The sequence below is a fragment of the Hypanus sabinus genome, chromosome 14, assembly GCF_030144855.1.
Source record: "Hypanus sabinus isolate sHypSab1 chromosome 14, sHypSab1.hap1, whole genome shotgun sequence".
Lineage (NCBI taxonomy): Eukaryota > Metazoa > Chordata > Chondrichthyes > Myliobatiformes > Dasyatidae > Hypanus > Hypanus sabinus.
In genome coordinates, this window is record NC_082719.1 from 34262713 (window position 1) to 34286763 (window position 24051).

The following is a 24051-nucleotide window of genomic DNA, read 5'->3' on the forward strand; positions in this document are numbered from 1 at the left end:
TATCCAAGGAGAAATTTTATGACTTTTGTGTAATCAAGATTTCTTGAGTAGATTTTGTACATATCTACACCAGGATGATGTTACAGTCAACCTTCACTAATCCAACTACCTATAATCCAGTTCCTTCGATTTCAGCACTGATTTCAAATTTTCCGTGCAACTTTAATTTCAAATTTCCTGGGCCACCGTACTAATCTGCTGTGCATTGTTTTCGTTGTGCTAGATCTGTTCACGTGTTGTCGCACTCTTGTAAGCACAGACAGGCGATTCCTGCTTGTTTTCCTGCATTTATTAATATCATTTGCATGAGGCATGGCCGCCTGGCACCCGCCCGTCTCACCCGCCAGCAGCAGGGGAGCTGGCGCGTGCTGGGTTGGTCCATTTTCTCTCCTGCCTGCTGTCAGTGGCGTACTGCCCTCCAGCGTCACCCGGCCGGCACTCCGTTCTCTTCTGCCTATGACCTCAGATCAGATGTGGTGACCTGCTGAATTTAAGCATATTACTAAGTGGAGGAAAAGAAACTAACAAGGATTCCCTCAGTATCTGTGAGTGAAGAGGGAAGAGACCAGTGCCGAATCCCCGGCTGCCTGGCAGTCGCGTGAAATGTGGTGTATAGAAGACCTCCTTCCTCCGACTTCTGCTTCTGCTCACCCAGATGTGCTGCCACCATCATCAATAGTTTTTGAAGAAACTGTTTTGCCAGTTTCAGCACCAGCTCCTGATGCTTCACTCATTTTTCAAGATGAAGATGTTGATGATCCTGACAACCCCACACTTGCAAACATGTAACTTTGCCTGAAGGTATATTAAACATCTCATTTTAGAAGCAGAAGTGCTCAACTGTTCTGTATAAGTTAATTCCTGTACATTTACCTGTACCCTTTATTTTATCTGTGCCTGTACAGTATACTACTTTATTAAAATTTCACTTGCTACTCATTTAATATTTCTGTTTCATTATTATCTAACTTGTACTGATTTACATGATATTTTAAAGGTATGATGAGGCAGTTAGCTATTGCTTAATGTGAACCTCCTGTAATTCGGCATTTTCACTAATTCGGCACTCCGCAGGTCCCAATGGTGCCAGATTAGTGAAGGCCGATCTGTACTTGTTTTATTAAATGTTCTAAGGTTAATGGAAAAAATATCACTAAAAACTTAATTATATCTCAAAGATCTGTTGGAATTTAACCTACTCAAATTCCCAAGGTTTGACCAGGAAAATGTGCAGATCAGATTTCAGCCATTCAAGACATGCTTGGGCATTTTGCACCACTGAGCAAGTCAACCATCCAGTATCCATCCAAACTTCATCTAGGATTGAAGTATTCAGCTTCAGGCTCAACTACTTGGGTATACCGGGATTTTATTTTTGGAACAAAATGGATAACAAAGTTAATTGTGATGTTTAAACTATGATATGTAAAATGCATGGGAAGGATGCATTTCCTGTTGCAAAGACATCAAAACAATCAGTCAATAATACAAAATGTTAACAAGAAGAAGTAAAGGGGAGGTGAATATTATTTTCATCCAGAGGGTGGTGTGTCTCTGGAACTCATTGTCTGAAAGACTGATGGAGGCAGAAATTCTCATTACATTTTAAGAAGTACTTGGATGGGTATCTGAAGAGCTGTGACTTACAGTTTTATGGACAATTCATTGGAAGATAGGACTAGGTTGGATATCTATGACCCTATAATTTTCTGCTTAAGGCAGATAAGCCTTAATTTTTGTACTTCATGAAATGGACTTTCAATGAGTTATATCTTTCATTGGAGTTCAGTTGCCAACAAGGTCATGCAATAACAACTGGTAAGTTCATTGTTGTTGTGTCCTCCAGTAATGTGTTTTTTTTTCTGGGAAAGGGATGTTCTTGCCATTGAATGTTCAGCGAATAAACTTTGACATAGTTTTTCACAGATTACAGTCCAGTAAACTGAGCCTCAATGAATTGAAATAATATTTCAACAAAATAAATATAGCATGAAACACAGCTCTGCAAAATGGTCATTATAGCACTTGCATCATTTCTTGTAAAGTTTCCAGCTGGTTACTCACAGGTCTACCCAGTTCCAGTTTGCTCCTGCTATTAACAGATTAAACAACTTCCTGAATTTTGCTTGGGATATTTTCATCTCCAGTAAATTACACCAGTGACATTCCCATGATATATTTTGAAAGGTTATCACTCATGCAATGCCACATTTGCAGACAAATGGGAAAAATCTAAAAGAAAAAGGACCATAAAAACTAAATATGGTGGGTGGCATAATTTCCAGAAGTACCTGAAGTGTATGTTCAAATTAAGTTATTTCTTGGAATTTATGAGTAAATTTGATAGTATATTTTTTACCCCTCTGCTTGTAAATTTTTTTTACAAGTTATCCTATTGATTGTATTTAGGTCTGTCAATATTTATGTAACTTCAAACCAACATTTTTAATAAGAGGATACAGTGTTCCAATGTACTTTGAGATACAATTGTGAAACTTAATTTCCTAACAAAGTGGAATTCAAAGCAACACACACAAAATGCTGGAGGTGGAACTCAGCAGGTTAGCCCATCCAGCATTTTGTGTGTGTTGCTCTGGACTTGAGCATCTGCAGACTTTCTTGTGTCATTAATTTCGAAAGTATTATTAAATTTTTGCAGCTGGGAGTAAGGAATGAAAAAAAAACCAATAAATCTGCAGATACTGGAAATACAGAACATAAACAGAAATATTATAAAATGCTCCGCAGATCGGGCAGGATCCATGGATAGAGCAACAGAGTTAATGTTTCACTTCAGTGATTTCTTGTTAATTTTGCAGAGTATCCCCTGAACTTTCTGATTTTAATTTTGGATTTAATTAATCATGAAAATTTTGTAGAATTGTGTCATCAGGTGTGGTAATAGAGAGGTAGGGAAGTGTAGAAGGTGGAAATGGAGGAGAATTGGTAAAACATGAGCTTTTCAGTTACACTCAACATTTCATTAAATTTCACAGACATTCAGAATCAGAATCAAAATGAGCTATAGTCGATGAACAGCATTCTGACATAGGTGTTTGTGTTGTCCAGGTGGTCTAAGGCCTTGTGGAGAGCCATTGAGAAGCCAGAAGGAGAAATCAATTTTCATGCTGTCCCAGCTAATCTCCCTCTTGACACATATTCCTGGAAACGACAGAATTGATACACCTGCCCATTAACTTCCTCCCTTACCTCCATTCAGGACCACAAAAGAAGAACTTCCCAGTGACTAACCATTTTAATTTCTATCCCCATTCCCATTCTGACATGTTGGTCCATGGCCCCCTTTTCTGCCACAATGAGGCCACTCTCTGGGTGGAGCAGCAACACCTCATATTTCATCTAGGTAGCCTCAAACCTGATGGCATGAACATAGATTTCTCCTTCCGGTATTTTTTTTTATTTTCCCCTTCCCCTTCCCTTTCTTCTATTCCCCACTCTGGCCTCTTGCCTCTTCTTCACCTGCCAATCACCTCCCACTGATGTCCCTCCTCCTTTCCTTTCTCCCATGGTCCACTCTCCTCTCCTATCAGATGCGTTCTTCTCCAAACCCACACACCAGGCTTCACTTATAACCTTCTAGCTTGTCCTCCTTCTCCCCCCCCCAACCCTTTTCTATTCCGGCATCTTCCCCTTCCTCAACTAGAAATGTTGACTATTTATTAATTTCCATAGATGCTGCCTGATCTGCTAAGTTCTGCCAGCATTTTGTGTGTGTTGCTCCAGATTTTCAGCATCTGCAGAATCTCTTGTGTTTATGACACGCATCTCTTCCCCATTTCTCAAAAGGATTACTGGGAGTGAGTTCAAAAGTAATTTACATTGTCTTGTTTTCAGTTCAGATTTTTGATTACCTCCGACTGTACCAATCTGACTGTATTGTAACAACCTGACTAAAGCTTCTTTTTACAATTTATCCATCTCATAATTAACTTTATTTTGAAAAAAAAAGCATTCTAATATTTTAGACGAATTGACGTACTGGCCAAAAGTATAAATCAGGCACAACAGTAATTAGTGAAGTCAGAAACAACACTACCACATAAATACATAAATAAAACATAACAAATAAAATTTTGTAAGATTCAATCTGAACAACTTTATAATCACTTCACTTTGTAAAAGCAAATCAAAGGAATATATTTTTCTTTCATGACAGGGTTTGTCAGATCATTGAAAACAAGGGAATTACCTGTGTGGGTTCATGAACCTTCAGCATAATGATGAAGCAAACTACTTAATATTCTCTGTGAAAGGTGAAACTTTACTAGTGGAGTTTTACTGAGAACATTGGCATAATGCCTAAAGATTAAAAATGGGTGCGGCATTTTTGCTGATGTGAAGGGAAATAATCATTTCAGCCTACTGTGCAGACCTATGAAGCTGAATGGGTAGTTCTCAGAAATGTAAAGACGCATTAGGTACGTTCACAGCTACAATTAATTGATCCAAGGCTAATGTTAATGTAAGATCTGTAATAATTATAACCAGAAATGTCTCAACCTTACCTTTACTCTTTTGACATTCTATCTGCTCTTCTGAAAAAAATGCTTGCTATGCAATATCTGTACTCCCATTTCACAAATGATTGAGACCAACTTTTCATCTGCCTTTGCTCTTTGCCTCCTGTCCTTCCAAGGCCAAACTTACTTTTTCTATTTTTTCCTGTCCTAGTTTTCATCTTGCATCCTACTTTAGATTTCTTATGGTCTTCCATTGCAGCTACTTTGAAATCAATATTCATGAGACTCAACTCCTGCTCCCTCAATTCAATTAATACTAGCCAACTAACTTTCCTTATTGGTTTATTCTGAAAAGATACCCTCTCTCTGGCCTTGATCCGCCTACCTTTCAGATCAGCTCTTCCTTCAGAGAATAGCCACCTTTAATCTTTCTGCTATTGTGGACCTTTTTCCAATATTCCTTTTCCTTCAAGGTTCTTCCAGATATTGTTGTCTCAGAAACACTTGCACTTATCTCCCCTAATTCCTCATGTATTTGGCTTTAATCAAGGTTTTGTCTTTATCATATAACTGAAATTACCCTTATCTAAGTATTCAACAACAGTTTATGTGACTGAGACCAGAGTAAACAATTCCTTCTTGACCTGTCAGTAGCCACTACCAGAGCCACTTCACCATTAATCCAATGAGTAGGACTACCTTTAACAGGTCTAATCTCACCAATCTGATTAATAATCTGCTGAGTCTTCTCTTCCCACTTCCAAATTATTACCTCTAGAATCCCTCAAGATCTCATCCATACACTGTGATTTGCTTGAACGCTCTATATTCTGTATTGCCACCACTTTTGTCAGACACTCCACTATCTTGTTTTGGTCCCACATTTGAACAGAGATTTTCTCTGAGTAAATATTAGAAGACTGAAGTTGAAATCTTCATTCTTTGTCATAAATTCCTCTCCTTGCATAATTTCTATATCTCTTCTGGTCAAATGAATGAAGCTGAGTTGGACTATTTGTAATCTGAGTGCTGTGCTTAACACTGAAATAAGCATTCAATCACATATGCAGCCTATCCATAAGGTTGGTCATAACCTGTTTCCATAACATTATTAAACTACAGTCTTGACCCGGTTCATCTCCAGCTGAAACATTCACTGTGCTGTTGTTAGCTCTTTAGGAACTATTGCATTGTTCTGTAGCCAACCTCCCAATCTTTGTTCTGCATAAACTTATGTTTTCAATCAAAAACATTTGTTGCACAGTTTTTAACTCAAGACTAAATTCTGTTGATCCATCATCCTCTGCTTCCTACCTACAATATACCAGCTCTTTGTATGGCAAATCTCCAATTTCAGAACTTTGAATATCCCTTCCTTCTGTCAAGAAATGTACAGGTGGTTTGACCCAAAAGCAGAATAGTGGAGATGATTTAGTAGTAAACAATATTTTACTAATAAACTGCAAAATAATAAGCCACAAGGGGACACTGAACAAGAGAGAATAGATACATAACGCAACAAGGTAACTGAAGGTTAAGAGCAATTTGTTGAGGCTGTCTGGTTCGATGGGTGGACAAAGACTGTAGCTGAGAGTTGGGTTTAAATAGTCTGCAGATAATGAGTTGGAAACAACTAGCAGATGACTCCTCTTAACCAGGTGGATAGGACACCCTCCTGCAGCTGGCATCTGATGGTACAGATGTGGCCTGATGAAATTCCTCTGAAATGAAACTGGACTGCACCCATGACCTTTCCTCTGGGCTGTACTCATCCTAGTTTACCAGGCATTGCACATCCCATCCACAATAACATGAATTAATCAACTGGAGAACCATATTCACTGGGGTCCTTCCACCATCCTTGGTTCCTGAGATGCAGGCTCAGGTGGGTTAAGTGGACCATGACAGTGGGCTTGAGGCAGGATATGTGGAAGATAGGTGTGATCCCGAGAGACAGTGGCAGCTGGAGACAGTAAATGACTGGGTTGATGAGATGGGTAATCGTAAAGGGACCAGTGAACCAGAGGAGAGCTTGCGGGAGTTGGTGCACAACCAGGCACGGTCCTCAGGCTGGATTAGTCTGGGTGGGCACTGACAGCATTTATCCTAGCAGCACTAGGCACAATTAGCAATAAGGATGGTGCTCTGTGCCCTCTTCTAAGTATTCTGGCAATGGCAAACCAGGGCTCTGGTGGACAGGACCACCAACATTGTATCCCTTGCAGGGAACAACAAAAACACTTCATGAATCACTTCAAAGGGTGACATACCTGTGGCAGAGGACGTGGGTAGATTGTAGGACAGTTCAGTCTAGAGCTGATATTTCTTCCATGTGAAAGGGTTAGAGGCAGTAACTTCACAGAAACTTCTCTACTTGTTGATTGGCTCTTTCTGATTGACCTTTGATCTGGGGATGACAGCCAGAAGACAAACTTACTGTGATGTGGAGGAGGGAGCAGAAGGCTTGCCAGAAGTAGGAGACAAATTATGGGTTCAGTCTGACACAATGTCCTCAGGGAAACAGTGGAAGCAAACTACAAGTTGGAGAATCAAGTCCAGTATTTCAGCAGCTGATGAAAGTTTGGGCTGCTTTGGAAAATTGGTCCGCCACTGTCATGATCACCGTGGCCCCATCGGAAGATGGCAAACCTGTGATGAAATCCATAGCGATGTGGGACCACGGGCATTGGGGGACTGCTAGGGGCACATTGAGGGCAGGCAAAGATAAACTAACATACATCTCTGATCATGGTGAATTACCAGAACCGGTGTAGCAGAAAATCCAGAATCCATTGTGTGCTTGGATGGCTGGAAAGGGGTGAGGAGTGCGCCCATTGGAGTCCCAGTTAACGGTGGGCCAGGAGAGAGATGATGAAAGCAATCTTGGCTTGGTCCATAGAATATCAAGAAGGCTGGAGCTCAAAGTGTAAGACACACTGTGATAGGAAGTTGTGGCATCGGGTTGGGGTTCGTCGAAGTGTTCGAGCACCGGAACCCAGGGCTTTGAGGGAAGAGGTTGACTGGTGTTGCTGTATTTAGCCAGAGAGTTGATTGAGAGTGGTGAGCAGATGGTCAACAGTTTCTTGCTGCTTTTAGGATCAGGTGCTCCTGTCGATGGATGACTTCCTTTAGGCAAGCAATTCTGTTTGGCCAATCATTGGTTCACCCATCCTGTCAGGAAATGTGAAGAAGGCTTAACCCAAAAGGAAAGCAGCAGAGATGATTGAGTAGTAAACAATATTTTACTAATGAACTGCAAAATAACAAGCTATGAAGGGCTACAAATCAAGAGAGAACGGACTCTTGTTAGCTGGGTGGAGACTGGAATGTATCCACCTGTGCAGGCCTGATACCTTCTGTGCAAACCTTCCACAATTTCAGTTCTTCTTGTATTTTGTAATCTCTGGCAGGTTTAAAAGCCTTCAAGATTTCTGCATTCCTTTGCTTCTGACTACTGAATGGACATTGTATATTTCTGGTAATTCATTTGGATATCACGTTTTTGTGAACAGGAACAAGATAGGTATTGTTCTGAAGAAGCCAACATTCACCTTTCAGCCAATTTCACTGGGAAATAGATTATTTAGCCCTCATTGCATTCTTTGTGGGATCTTCTTAAGTGCAAAATGGCTGCTACATTTTCAACAGTACAATAATTTAAAGCAAGTTTCATTGAATGTTTGGGACACCACTGGGTTATGACCCTGCTGTGGATAGAAAGAACTCTTATTTGACGAAAAATGTATAATCACTAAATTCTGCTAAACATCTTTTATCAATAACAGAGCAGATTTTCACCTGCAACGTTCATGATAAAATGGAGAACTGTAGCCTGCTGTAAATGGAGAACCTGTAGCCTGCTGCAAGGCTTGTCTAATTTTCAGTACCATTGAACCCACTGGATAGAAAGTAGTCAAAGTGTATAATAAGGGTTAATCTACTGTACCCTGCTGGTGTAAGAGTAAAGGTGACCCACTGTGTACCCTCGGCACATCAGGTTTCAAAATTCTGCTGTGTTGCTTCCAGTTTTCCTGTCATAACTTGGTCATACTGCCTGCAGAACCACAAAGAAAATGGCACAAATATTTTATTTTCAGTCATCGAGCAATCTGGCCAATATCCTGTCAGAATTACCTCAGGTGTCAACAGTTATCACTGTGCCACACTGTCTGTGGCCTCCTCTGTTGAACACACAATGTTTAATATTTAAGAGCACTCCATCTGTTGATTAGGCACATTTTAGCCCTCCAAATTTTAAAATTTCATTTAATACTTTTAGGTAAACATCCTTGAGCTTGTACATTTAATCTTCAATTTATTTGAACTTGTTTTGATATCATTTTCTTGTATTTGCATGTTCTTAAAATGACCACTTTGGCCTACACCTATCACAGACTTTCCCTTTGTCAGTTTCACCTCCCTCTTGGTGCAACTTAAACATGCTCGTCTTCTCACTCTTCAAGTCTTACAAAAGATCCTTGACCCAAAATATCATCTTTATTTCTGTCCCCAGTGCTGCTGTTTGATCTGCTGTGTGCTTCTGGCATTGTTAATTTTTGTTGAGGATTTCCAGCATTTGTAGCTTTTTGATCTTAAGGTTATTGACTTTGGTTTGGTATTTGCTTCTAACAAGGAGAAAATAATTTCCCTGCAAAAGAGGAAACTTTCCTCCCTTTTGGGTGACACTATTTCCATCATGGGTCATATAACATTTTTCAAATACTAGGGCACCCCAAGGTCATTGGAACTTGAACTTCATAGTGTTTTGTTTTGCTATTAACATAAATTTGTGCTTGAATATTCAATTAAAAATTTGAAAAAAAATATTTTAAAAGTGGGATGAAATTCAACTTACATAATATATCACAATTTAGGATATGCAACACATAGAAACAACAGCAAATATATTTTGTTAATATTTCACTTTGTTCCTAATTAATTCAGGAAGCGTGTAATGAAAATGGGTCTTTATCTAAAAATGGTGTCAGTGATGCAGTTACTTAGGGACAATATTTCATTTGGTTAATAAATTTGTTAGCTTATTAACTTAGAATTAATGTTAAGATTATAATGTTAATGACACGGCTCTTGAGTTATGATATGTACTATCATTGTAAACAGGCACATTGGACTTTGTGAATGTGGGTAGAAGCAGATAATTTTTAGAGTGCAGAATGAGACCAATCAGCTCTTGAAATCCATGTGGCTTCCAAAAGATCAATTCATAAATCCCATTCCCTTGCTTTTTCACCATTGCTCTTCATACCCTTCTAGGATATGATTTCCAGATCCTAGTCAATCAACAAGTTAATATTAAACTTGAGATTGATAGCTGTTAACTAATTTAACAAAGAAAGTGTACAGGGAGTATGATAATGAGGAAGGCTGGAGATCACACAAGTTGCTTGAAGGTCGGGCTTTCAATTAATCATTTATGCAAATGAAAGTTAATACACTCATCAGCATTTAAAAAATTACCATCATTTTAAAGAACAAAATTGCATGAAACAAGATTAATAATTGTTGCTCGTGTGAATTGATAAGTTATGTTTATCTCTAAGTTGCTTTTTGTTTTTAAAAAAAAGTAATCAGGTTAGTGAATTCACTAGTTGGACACCAGTACATTTAAAAAAAGATGTGATATAGAATTTAAAGAGCAAACATGAGGACATCTGCAGATGCTGGAAATTCAAACAACACACACAAAATGATGAAGGGTCTCAGCCCGAAATGCCGACAGTGCTTCTCCTTATAGATGCTGCCTAGCCTGCTGTGTTCCACCAGCATTTTGTGTGTGTTGTTTGTGATCTAGAATTAGTGATTTTGCAAGGGAGGAGGTGGAGAATATTTGGAATTCTTTACCCCAGTAGGATGTGGAGCTTCAGTCACTGAGTTTATTCAAAAAAGAGTGATAAATTATAGATTTGTGGTATTCAAGGTATCATTGGGTATGAGGAAAATATAGCTGTGGTTGGAAATGAATTTTGGAACAAACTTGAAATGCCAAGTGGCCTACTCTAGTTCCTAATTCTAAGTCACCACATAGCTTTGGGAAAGAATGTAATTTCAAGCAAAGTGAGTTCATTAATCCCATGACAAGTTCACATGCAGTGTTTAGAGTTAAGGACTGTAGTGGAGATTTACCAAATCAAGAACTATTTGTGTAAAATTAGTGCCAGAATTCAGTTTTAATGTGGATTGAATGAGCTGGAGATGTACCAACTCTGAATGGTGAAGCATTCAGTTAAGAAATGTCTGAATTGAATGCAGCACCGAATTCAGTAAGACTCAGTCTGAAAAAGGAACAGATTTTCAGCTTCAAATTGAAGTTCAAATCCAAAACCAAATAGACTAGGAGCTAACTCAAAACTGAAACCTTGAGAAGAAAAGGAAGACTCTGAAAATCATTACAAGGCAAAATTTATAAATATTATTCATGAAATGGATATATAGAAAAAATATATAGAAAAATGTTTCTTATTGTTATATTTTTTAACAAAACAGTGATCAGAGTATTGTGTTTATATGCAGGTACTTGACTATCTGTGGTTCTGATTGGACTGGTGTGTCATCTAGTGCACTTGAATTTAATGAGCAATCGCTTAAAGTAATTGCCAAGTAATGATTTTTAGTCTTGATCTTCTTATGACTTTGGGTCAATGGAGCATTGTTACAGTGGCTCTTTCATATTGCAAACTAAATTACTATCCCTTTGAATATAAAAATAGAGTATATGCAGTAAAAGTATATAAAAATTTACCATGTTATGTTCCCTTCATGGAAGCTTTACAAGTGCTCTGAGGAGAGATTAGCTTGCTTAATTTACTTAGGCACAGAGAAGAGTGAATCTGGCAGGTATTGGTAGTCAAATTACAATACATGCATGATATACAGAGGAAGGAAGAATAAAATTATTACAATTCATTTGCTCAAAAGCAGTATGTAACTTTAATTGGCCCAAGATTCCACAGCACCAAAAGTTGTTTAATCAATCCGTTTAGATGTACTTTCATACCATGTCAAGATCTCACATAGTTTTGCTGATCTGTCATTGTATGACAAATAAGCTCTTATCTCTATAGTAAGAAAGTGATTTCCAATGAATGCTTTTTGTAGCTGGCAAGAAAGCCACGTCACTGAAGTTTAAGTGATAAGTCAGAGTGTACTTCTGACAACACACACAAAATGCTGGTGGAACGCAGGCACTGTCGACGTTTCAGGCTGAGACCCTTCGTCAGGACTAACTGAAAGGAAAGATAGTAAGAGATTTGAAAGTAGTGTGAGGAGGGGGAAATGTGAAATGATAGGAAAAGACCGGAGGGGGTGGGATGAAGCTAAGAGCTGGAAAGGTGATTGGCGAAAGTGATACAGAGCTGAAGAAGGGAAAGGATCATGGGACGGGAGGCCTCGGGAGAAAGAAAGTGGGGTGGGGGGAGCACCAGAGGGAGATGGAGAACAGGCAGAGTGATGGGCAGAGAGAGAGAAAAAAAACAAACAACTAAATATATCAGGGATGGGGTAAGAAGGGGAGGAGGGGCATTAACAGAAGTTAGAGAAGTTAATGTTCATGCCATCAGGTTGGAGGCTACTCAGCTGGTATATAAGGTGTTGTTCCTCCAACCTGAGTTTGGATTCATTTTGACAGTAGAGGAGGCCATGGATAGACATATCAGAATGGGAATGGGACGTGGAATTAAAATGTGCGGCCACTGGGAGATCTTGCTCTCTCTTGGCGGACAGAGTGTAGGTCTTCAGTGAAACGGTCTCCCGGTCTGTGTCGGGTCTCACCAATATATAAAAGGCCACACTGGGAGCACCGGACGCAGTATACCACACCAGCCGACCCACAGGTGAAGTGTTGCCTCACCTGGAAGGACTGTCTGGGGCCCTGAATGGTGGCGAGGGAGGAAGTGTAAGGGCAGGTGTAGCACTTGTTCTGCTTACAAGGATAAGTGCCAGGAGGGAGATCGGTGGGATGGGATGGGGGGGGGGGACAAGTTGTCAAGGGAGTCGCGTAGAGATCGATCCCTACGGAAAGCAGAAAGAGATGGGGAGGGAAAGATGTGCTTGGTAGTGGGATCCCATTGGAGGTGACGGAGAATTATACGTTGGACCTGGAGGCTGATGGGGTGGTAGGTGAGGACAAGGGGAACCCTATCCCGAGCGGGGTGGCGGGCGGATGGGGTGAGGGCAGATGTGCGGGAAATGGGAGAGATGAGTTTGAGAGCAGAGTTGATGGTGGAAGAAGGGAAGCCCCTTTATTTAAAAAAGGAAGACATCTCCTTCGTCCTGGAATGAAAAGCCTCATCCTGAGAGCAGATGCGGCGGAGGCGGAGGAATTGTGAGAAGGGGATAGCATTTTTGCAAGAGACAGTGTGGGAAGAAGAATAGTCCAGGTAGCTGTGGGAGTCTGTAGGCTTATAGTAGATATCAGTAGATAAACCGTCTCCAGAGATGGAGACAGAAAGATCAAGAAAGGGGAGGGAAGTATTTCTGAACTGTTTAACACACAATCCATCACTCCCAAACATGGCAGAACCTGCACATATTCCTCTGCCATATGGTATTTAAAACTGTTTTTTTTGTAGCTATAAAAAAAGAACATAAATCCAGAATCAAAAAAGTAACTTGCTGATCACAAACGTGCTCTCATGACAGGCATCCTGAGGTAGAAGGTCAATCATAATTTTTCTAAATGTGAGGTGAGGCTCTTGGCATTTTATTATTTGAATTCTAAACACTGACTTTATTTTGCTATGTGGGATAACTTTATTTACAACATCGAGGAATTAAGAGGTTCAGTGGATAAATGGAGAGGAAAGTCTCATAGCATGATTTTTGACATATCTGACAAGTTTGGAAAGAAAAATATAATGAGTGTATGGTACATAAGAAATCAAAGCAAGACTAAACTACAGGATTCTTGAACATGCACTGTTAGACATCCCAATCAAAGATAAATGCTCCACTTCCTACCCTCAAGGATGAAATGGCATGTCACAGTCCATATCTATCAATTCTTTCCCTCAAAGAGCAATCAGTTTTTAATATAAAAGTCTGTATTAATTTTTAGTAAACACCAGTTAAAAGATAATAATTTAAACCTCCTTGTGTCTCAGAGAGTTCTTTTTGCAATTATAATTATACATTCCTGGAATTTGCTTATTATACAATGTAGGTTCACTTCATTTGATTTTATATCCTTTCTATAATCCAAGGGAGAGGATGTAAAAGCGCTTCAACTAACCAAGGTGTTGTACATAATCTCAAAAAAATGGTAATCTGGATATTAAACCAACCATCTTGCATGCAATTCTTATGAAACTTCTATCATAACCTTTAAGTACATGCATCTGTGCCCTTTTGCAAATAGGTTGCAATGAACTAGTGATCACTTCCTCAAGCTAATGACGTATTAACAATGGAGACCTAATAAAAATTGGATTATTTTAATCTGAATTATGTGATTAAAGGTCTCGACTCTCATGGCAAACAGCCACCCTTTGAAAAGTATTCACTTCAATAAAGATGGAAATTTTCAAAGGCCTTCAAAGGAATTTATTACACACTTAATATTTAAGTTTAATGTTGTAAAACAGTACTGCGGTATCAACCGTTATGACAAAGGTTAGAGAATAAAAGCTTAAAAGGTTGACTTTTTGTATGGTTGGAAATAGTACGGGACATCATAACCTCCAGTGCTGCCACCACAGGCATTAAAACTTTAAGGACTTCAAGTAAGAAATTAAGGTTCTTTTGAGTTGAGATAACTTGCTATTAAACACAGCATGTAGCATTTAATCCAGGCGTATTAAGACTTTCTGATGAGTTTCTTTGAACATGAATATGTGGGGGTGAGATTGAGGTACGTTCGAGATAAAGTCAGGGCAAGCGGAGCAGAGCAAAGTTGGAGTGGAGGAGAGGTAGATTTGAGGCTTGTCTGCCTAAACCGAGTGGAAGGTTTGATTGATCTAAGTGCTGGGCTGATTTGGAAAGGCTAAAACTTGGTGGCAGAGTCTAGGCCCAGAGCGTATTGATGCAACAGAGCCCAGGTCATAGAGCGAGGAACGAACTGATGTTTGGATTGGGCCAGATGGATTGAAAAGGCAGGGTGTCAGGACCAGAGTTGAGTGTTGGGCTGACTCTGCTTGTTGTCCATGATGTTTACTCCACTCTTCGTTGCACAGAGGCTGAGGCTATGGCCTGCTCTAGCATCTCTGGGCGCCATGTCTGCGGGTTCTGTAATGTTTACTCCACTACGCACTGAACTGAGGCTGTGGCCTGCTGTAGCATCTCTGGATGACATGTCTGTGGGTTCCGCAATGCTTACTCCGCTACACAGTGAACTGAGGCTGTGGCCCGCTTCAACTGTGCCGGGCTTCGTATCTGAGGACTAACATTTGTTCTAAATGCTATTTGCTTACTCTCATTGTTTCCAAATTTGTTTTTTTTTTCACTCTGCAAACTGAATGTTGTCGATCTTTCTTTATGAGTTCTTTTGGGTTTCTTTGTTTTTTGGCTGCATGTAAGGAGATGAGTCTCAAAGTTATGTAGTGCATACATACTTTGATAATAAATGTATTTTGAACTTTGACCTTTGACCAGTCAATGCCGACTACAAACTTAGTTGAAACATCAATGTCTGTTGAAACAATATATTTTTCTTCCTGGATTTGTAACTAAAAGTGTTCTGCAAAGTACATTTCCATAGTATCGTGCAGAAGACATGGAGTTTTTCTATGGGATTCATATTTATGTCACTTGACTACAAGTCCAAGGAGTTTAGGCAGAATGGGGTTGATAGAAATGGAAAATGAGAGGCACATAGGACGAAAATGCACTCAATGCACCGACTGAGAAGTAACCCATTTTAAAACTCAAGTCTTGTCCCCTGTTTGCTTTCTCTCCCCATTCCACACACATTCTTACTTCTCTCATCATTTCTGATGTGTATTGAATTCTATATTTTGCATGCCTGTATACTTAAATTAGAGCACAATGCATTGAGGAAGGGTTCCTGCAAGTTATGTTAAACTAAGACAGGACACCAATGAGTTAATTCACAGGCTACACACCTTATATGGGCTGCCTCTAAGAGGACTTCTGTTAAATGTTGATGATTGTTATTTCAGCTCTATTTATATAGTGTATTGGCTTTACAAAATGTGGAAAATTAATATGGTGTATTTCAAAACCTGCATCCTTCTGCTCAAGATACAGCAAAACTACCTCACTCTCCATCAAGGTGCCTTCTTGCTCAGATGAATCTATTTAAATGTTCCCAAAACATTGACAAATGTTGGGTCGCAAATAAATATGGGCCCAACTAATGTCTTGGAAGCTTTATTTAACAGAGGGAGGTGTCAGAATTGGCTCAACTTCAAACCTTTTCACAAGGATAATGTCAGGGGGAATATAATTCTGGTTATCATGCTTTAAAAAATTGTAATAAGTTTAAATCTTAGAATAATTTACTGAATGGTGCCCTTAATTCAACATGCATAGGTTTAAATTGTCCTCGGGCTGTGGAATATCTGCCTTACAAATATTCAAAGCATCTGCTTCCATGGCCCGCGGGGAAGACATTTCTGAGTCTAGTTAATAATTTTGTCGCGTCTCTTGCATAGTATGAGCTACTGAGCTATTTGATTTAATCTGTGTATTTAAAGCCGGCATTGTTGAACCCATATCCATGTAAGTGCAAGTCATTCAGTCACATTTCTTAGTATTTTCTCTGTAACCTTATTTTTTAACCCAGATATTTATCATCTTACTTCTTAGTCTTTCAATATGAAGTCTATCTGCATATGACATGTTGACTGGCCCTGCAGTGCCAGCGACCGTGACTGGTTCTGGGTAATTCAAGTTGGACCAACTTTAGTTTCTCCCAGTGGCTTTGCCTGCTCATCCCAAGACTTCAGCTTTGTATGAGATACCAGTATCTTGATCTTCAAATCTCACATTGTCCTGTTTTAAGACTGAAACTTCCTTTCTTTTTCAATCTTTTTATTAAGTTTCATATATAAAAAAAAACATAACATAATAATGAATAGGTTATAAGTGCAATAGACTTGAAATTATATTAATAATAAGATAACAATATCCTATTAAAATATCAACAGAAAAAATAGTACATTAATCAATCAAGCCTATAATAATTATATATGAAAAAAATAAGAATAATCATCAAAAGAAAAAAAAATTAAAAATACAAGAAAAAATATATATTGAGAAAAAAAACACTAAACTAAACGAACATGGGCAATAATAACAGTTTATATGTATATGATAGTGTCAAAAACTCCGGAACTCCATACCAGAACAAGAATAAACAGAGAGAAGGTCTGGAAGAGGCCAAATTAATTCATATGAAAATGTCGAATGAACGGTCCCCAAGTTTCTTCAAATTTAATTGATGAGTCAAAAATAGTGCTTCTAATTTTTTCCAAGCTCAGATAAGAAATAGTTTGAGAAAACCACTGAAACGTGGTAGGAGGATTTACTTCTTTCCAATTTTGTAATATAGACCTTCTGGCCATTAATGTTACAAAAGCAATCATTCGTCTAATTGAAGGGAAAAACTGATTACCATCCTCATTTGGTATACCAAAAATTGCAGTAATAAAATGAGGTTGTAAATCAATATTCCAAATTGAGGAAATGGTAGCAAATATGTCCTTCCAATAGTTATATAAGGTGGGACATGACCAAAACATGTGGGTCAATGAAGCCACATCTGAATGACATCTGTCACATTGAGGGTTAATATGAGAATAGAATCGAGCAAGCTTATCTTTAGACATATGAGCTCTATGTACAATTTTAAATTGTATTAAAGCATGTTTAGCACATATAGAAGAAGAATTAACCATTTGTAAAATTTTTTCCCATTTTTCTGTTGATATATTATATTGAAGTTCTTTTTCCCATTCTTGTTTAATTCTACCTGATATTTCTGGTTGTATCTTCATAATCATATTATAAATAAAAGCCACTAATCCCTTCTGACAAGGATTTAAGGTAAAAATCAAATCTGAAAAATCCATTGAAGTTGAATTGGGGAAGGATGGTAGAACTTTATGTAAAAAATTTCTGATTTGTAAATATCTAAAAAAATTAGATTTAGGTAACTTAAATTTGTTGGAAAGTTGGTCGTAAGACATCAAACTACCTTCAAAAAAAAGATCACGAAAACATTTTATACCTTTCCTTTTCCATATGCTAAAAGCTTGATCTGTCAAAGAAGGTTTGAAAAAAAATTAAGTAAAATAGGGCTATCAAGAATAAAGTTTTTCAGAGTAAAAGACTTACAAAATTGAAACCAAATTCGTAATGTATGTTTGACAACAGGGTTGGATATCTGTTTATTGAATTTAACTAAATCAGCAGGAAGAGAAGAACCAAGAACGGAGAATAGAGAATATCCCTGTGCATCATTGCATTCTAAATTTACCCACTGTGGGCACAATGGTAAATCCAAATCTAATTTCCAATATATTAAGTTACGAATATTATTCACCCAATAGTAAAATCTAAATTTAGGTAAAGCTAAACCACCATCTTTTTTTGATTTTTGTAATTGCCTTTTACTTAACCTGGGGTTTTTATTTTGCCACACAAATGAGGAAATTTTTGAATCAATGTTATCAAAAAAAGATTTAGGAATAAAAATTGGTAAAGCTTGAAATAAATATAAAAATTTCGGTAAAATCATCATTTTAATAGCATTAATCCGACCAACTAATGATAAGGATAAGGGAGACCATCTTGTAGTAAGTTGTTGAATTTGATGGAGCATAGGTAAAAAATTCAGTCTAAATAAATCTTTATATTTCTTGGTAATTTTTATACCTAAATAGATAAAGTTATCAGTAACAACTTTAAATGGTATCCTGTCATTCAATAAAGTTTGCGCATTTAAAGGGAATAAATCACTCTTATCCAAGTTTAGTTTATAACCAGAAAAACTACCAAATTGAGCCAACAAGGATAAAATAGCGGGAATAGACCTGTCAGGATCAGAAATATATAACAACAAGTCATCAGCATAAAGTGATAACTTGTATAACTTCTCATTACGGGTAATACCAAAAATATTGGAGGTTCACGAATAGCAATGGCTAAAGGTTCTAATGCGATATTAAATAATAAAGGACTTAAGGGACAACCTTGTCTCGTACCACGAGATAATTGAAAAAAAGAGGATCTGTAATTATTTGTAAGAACAGAAGCAACAGGTTTATAATATATTAGTTTGATCCATGATATAAAATTAGGACTAAAATTAAAATATCTCAAAGCGTTAAATAAGTATGTCCATTCTACTCTATCAAAAGCTTTTTCAGCATCTAATGAAATAACACATTCTGGGATTGTGGGTGATGAAGTATAAATTATATTAATCAATTTTCTAACATTAAAAAAGGAATACCGATTCCTAATAAAACCAGTTTGGTCTTCTGAAATAATCTGTGATAGTACCTTTTCTAACCTAATAGCTAAAATTTTTGTAAGAATCTTAGAGTCTACATTTACTAGTGATATAGGGTGATAAGATGCACATAAAGTAGGATCCTTATCTTTTTTAAGAATTAGAGAGATAGTAGCTTCGTAAAAAGATTGAGGTAATCTCTTCTTAGCAAATGCATCATTAAAGATTTCACATAACCAAGGGGAAAGCAAAGAAGAAAAAGTTTTTAAAAATTCTATAATATAACCATCAGGACCAGGAGCTTTCCCTGAATTCATTGATGAGATAGCCTCTCCTATTTCGGCCATAGAGATAGGAGCATCGAACAAACTACGATCTTCATCTGTCAGTTTGGGAGTATTCAAATTGTTAAAAAAATTATCCATCATGGACAGATCATCATCAAATTCTGATTGATATAAAGATTTATAAAAATCTTGAAAAGTGTTATTGATTTCTTTATGATCAGTAGTTAGATTACCGTCTTGTTTACGAATTTTAATAATTTGTCGCTTAGTCGAAATAGCTTTTAATTGGTTAGCTAACAATTTACCAGTTTGATCACTATGGATATAAAATTGAGCCCTGGTCCTAATTAATTGATTCTCAATTGAAGAAGATAATAATAAGCTATGCTCCATTTGAAGCTCATCTCTCTTCTTATAAAGTTCTTTGGTAGGAGTCACGGAATAAATCTTATCAATTTCTTTAATTTTATCCACTAATAAAGCAATATCTAAATATCTTTGTTTTCTTTTACCAACGGAATATGAGATAATTTGTCCACGGATAAAAGCCTTAAAAGAGTCCCAAAGTATTCCTCTGTCAGTCTCTTCAGTATAGTTTGTTGAGAAAAACAAGTCAATTTGCTGTTTTATGTTGGTGATAAATTCTGGATCTTGAAGCAAAGTAGCATTAAGTCTCCAAGATCTAGTATTATTGGAAAAGTCCGAAATCTTGATAGATAACTTCAAAGGTGCATGATCCGAAATAGTAATAGAATCATATTTACAATCAGTAACATCCGTTAATAAACGATGATCAATAAGGAAGTAATCAATTCTAGAATAACTGTGATCTACATGTGAAAAAAACGAAAATTCTTTATCTTTAGGGTTCAAAAATCGCCATATTTCAGTAATTCCCGAATCAACCATAAAAGAATTAATAAGTAAGTCTGATCTATTCGGAAGAATTAGGATAGGTTTAGATCTACCCATTAAAAGATTCAGACAACAATTGAAATCTCCACCCATTATCAACATATATTCATTTAGATTAGGAAGGGAAGTAAATAAACGTTTAAAAAATTCAGGGCAGTCAAAGTTTGGAGCATAAATATTAACTAGAACCACTTTTCGATTAAAAAGTGAACCAGTTATCAACAAAAATCTGCCCTGTGGATCAGAAATAATTTCATGACGTGTAAACGAAATTGAGGGGTCTATAAAAATAGACACACCCCTAATTTTGACGGTACAATTCGAGTGAAATTGTTGACCCTTCCAGAACCTAAGGCTGAAACTTCCATGTTATCTTTGCACTTATGACAATTTCTGTTTAGGCAAGTCTATTGAGTCCTCAACTGCACTCTCTTCAGCTCTGTCTGTGCCACTGTTGAGCGAGTGTGTCGGGTCCTTAGCTGCAATCTCCTCATCCCTGTCTGTGCTATGTGACAGTATGCCAGGTAGGTGTTTTCATTTTTGTGACATGGAGTTCTGATGGTCTTCGGCTTGTGCTTTATGTAGTCTGGAATGATGCACTCTCACCCATGTACCTCCATGTCGCATGAATACCACAACTCCATTCTGACCAGTGACAACTCCAGGACCTCTCCATTCGGTACAGTCTACTCTTTTGTAATATATTTTGTCCCCAGTGGCATTTGTATGATGGGCCTGTGCCCTCAAAGCTTTTCAAATGCCCTCTGAACGCTTTGCTTCAGTGAAAGCCTTCCTTGATGCATGCAATGCTTAAATGTTTCCCAACCCATTCTCTCCTTATAGCGCCCTCTAGAGCAGGTGGTCTATCAACCAGTACAGAGGGAAGGTTTGGATTCTGGCCAACAGCAATTCATACAGGCTATAGCCGTGTACATTGTACATGGTATTCTTCACCATAAGAGCCCAGTCCAGTGCTGTGTTACAATCACAACCATTGTTTTTCTTACTTTCAGCTTTATATTAGTAAGCATTTGATTGTGTCACTCCAAAAATCCACTACTCCGAGGACTATATGGCGCTGTTGTCTTTGTTTCAATGTTAAAGTTCTCTGCTTTACCTCCGAATTCATCATTATTAAATTCAGCACCATTATCATTAAATACAGTCGGCCCTCCTTATCCGTGAGGGATTAGTTCCGGGACCCCTCATGGATACCAAAAAATGCGAATGCGCAAGTCCCTTATTTAACCTGTCTCAGTGCGGTGGATTTTAGGACCCGACAGAGCTCTGAATTCGCAGTGTTTCTGTTCTCGAAAAATAATCACGATCGCGAAAATAAAGTGGAAATAATAAAGCGATCGGAAAGAGGTGAAACGCCATCGGTCATTGGAAAAGCATTAGGCTACAGTCGGTCAGTGATTGGAACAATTTTAAAGGATAAAGTGAGAAAGGCCCTTCTCCGATGAAAGCTACAATTATTACTAAGCAACACAGTGATTTAATTATTGAAATACATACATTTGACTAACTGACGCTAAATAATACTGGATGTACCTGTTCTGACTGTTCTGACAGTAAGAACTTACTGTTTTTTTCAATCCCGATCCACAATAACCTATGCACATCCCCCCGTATACTTTAAATCATCTCTATATTACTTATAATTCCTAATACAATGTAAATGCTATGTAAATAGTTGTTATACTGCATTGTTTATGGAATAATGACAAAAAAAAAGTCTATACATGCTCCAACAAGAAGTGCTGGAAGAGCACTTCCGGGTTTTCTCAATTCGCGGTTGGTTGAATTCGCACATGCGGAACTCGTGGATAAGGAGGGCCGACTGTACTTCTCTTGAAATTCAGTACCAGCCTGATTTTCCCAATCTACCTGCATATTGAAAACCCCCTTGACCATTGTAATGTTGCCCTTTATACATACCTTTTTTATCTCCCATTGTGATTTATGCCCACATTCTGGCTACTGTTCAAAGGCCTGTACATAACTCCCATCAGGGTTGTTTACCCTTGCAGTTTCTTAACTACAGCCACAAAGATTCTACATCTTCTGATCATGTCACTTCTTTCCAAGGACCTTTTCACAAAGGTGATTCAAGTTTTCAGGAAGGCAGCCCTAAATAAAAACGGATTTTCCATTTCTAATCGTGAGAAAGTATGCTTCTGAACTCTCAGGTCTAATCTGGCAGTTGTTACTGATTTCATTATCGTTTTAAAGTGGTTCAGATTTATTAACCTATTGCATCATTTAACTGCAGTTATATATTGTATTTATGATTGCATGAATCATTTCAGCAGCTTTGACCTTTTGAAATCATAATGTTATCAATTATTATTGATTAGTGATTTGCAATAGATTACAGTCATTAGTTATCATTATCTCATAATGTCAGGGGGAATATAATTGTGGTTATCATGCTTTGAAAAATTGTAATAAGTTTAAATCTTAGAATAATTTACTGAATGGTGCCCTTAATTCAACATGCATAGGTTTAAATTGTCCTCGGGCTGTGTGGAATATCTGCCTTACAAATATTCAAAGCATTTGCTTCCATGGCCCGCGGGGAAGACATTTCTGAGTCTAGTTAATAATTTTGTCGCGTCTCTTGCATAGTATGAGCTACTGAGCTATTTGATTTAATCTGTGTATTTAAAGCCGGCATTGTTGAACCCATATCCATGTAAGTGCAAGTCATTCAGTCACATTTCTTAGTATTTTCTCTGTAACCTTATTTTTTAACCCAGATATTTATCATCTTACTTCTTAGTCTTTCAATATGAAGTCTATCTGCATATGACATGTTGACTGGCCCTGCAGTGCCAGCGACCGTGACTGGTTCTGGGTAATTCAAGTTGGACCAACTTTAGTTTCTCCCAGTGGCTTTGCCTGCTCATCCCAAGACTTCAGCTTTGTATGAGATACCAGTATCTTGATCTTCAAATCTCACATTGTCCTGTTGTAAGACTGAAACTTCCATGTTATCTTTGCACTTATGACAATTTCTGTTTAGGCAAGTCTATTGAGTCCTCAACTGCACTCTCTTCAGCTCTGTCTGTGCCATTGTTGAGCGAGTGTGTCGGGTCCTTAGCTGCAATCTCCTCATCCCTGTCTGTGCTATGTGACAGTATGCCAGGTAGGTGTTTTCATTTTTGTGACATGGAGTTCTGATGGTCTTCGGCTTGTGCTTTATGTAGTCTGGAATGATGCACTCTCACCCATGTACCTCCATGTCGCATGAATACCACAACTCCATTCTGACCAGTGACAACTCCAGGACCTCTCCATTCGGTACAGTCTACTCTTTTGTAATATATTTTGTCCCCAGTGGCATTTGTATGATGGGCCTGTGCCCTCAAAGCTTTTCAAATGCCCTCTGAACGCTTTGCTTCAGTGAAAGCCTTCCTTGATGCATGCAATGCTTAAATGTTTCCCAACCCATTCTCTCCTTATAGCGCCCTCTAGAGCAGGTGGTCTATCAACCAGTACAGAGGGAAGGTTTGGATTCTGGCCAACAGCAATTCATACAGGCTATAGCCGTGTACATTGTACATGGTATTCTTCACCATAAGAGCCCAGTCCAGTGCCGTGTTACAATCACAACCATTGTTTTTCTTACTTTCAGCTTTATATTAGTAAGCATTTGATTGTGTCACTCCAAAAATCCACTACTCCGAGGACTATATGGCGCTGTTGTCTTTGTTTCAATGTTAAAGTTCTCTGCTTTACCTCCGAATTCATCATTATTAAATTCAGCACCATTATCATTAAATACAGTCGGCCCTCCTTATCCGTGAGGGATTAGTTCCGGGACCCCTCATGGATACCAAAAAATGCGAATGCGCAAGTCCCTTATTTAACCTGTCTCAGTGCGGTGGATTTTAGGACCCGACAGAGCTCTGAATTCGCAGTGTTTCTGTTC

At 38.1% G+C, this 24051-nt stretch overlaps 1 protein-coding gene and 1 long non-coding RNA gene across 3 annotated transcripts in view; one reads left to right on the forward strand and one right to left on the reverse strand.

The window, feature by feature from the left end:
- The window catches only part of LOC132404670 (sodium-dependent phosphate transport protein 2B-like), a 140246-nt gene that overhangs the window by 12170 nt on the left and 104025 nt on the right, over positions 1–24051 (forward strand). The gene's annotated exons all lie outside the window — the stretch shown is intronic.
- Positions 5954–22304, reverse strand: LOC132404671 (uncharacterized). Its single transcript, XR_009515641.1, has 3 exons — positions 22056–22304; positions 8428–8535; positions 5954–7652 (listed from the first exon to the last, which is right to left on the reverse strand). It is a non-coding gene; the product is annotated as an uncharacterized LOC132404671 (long non-coding RNA).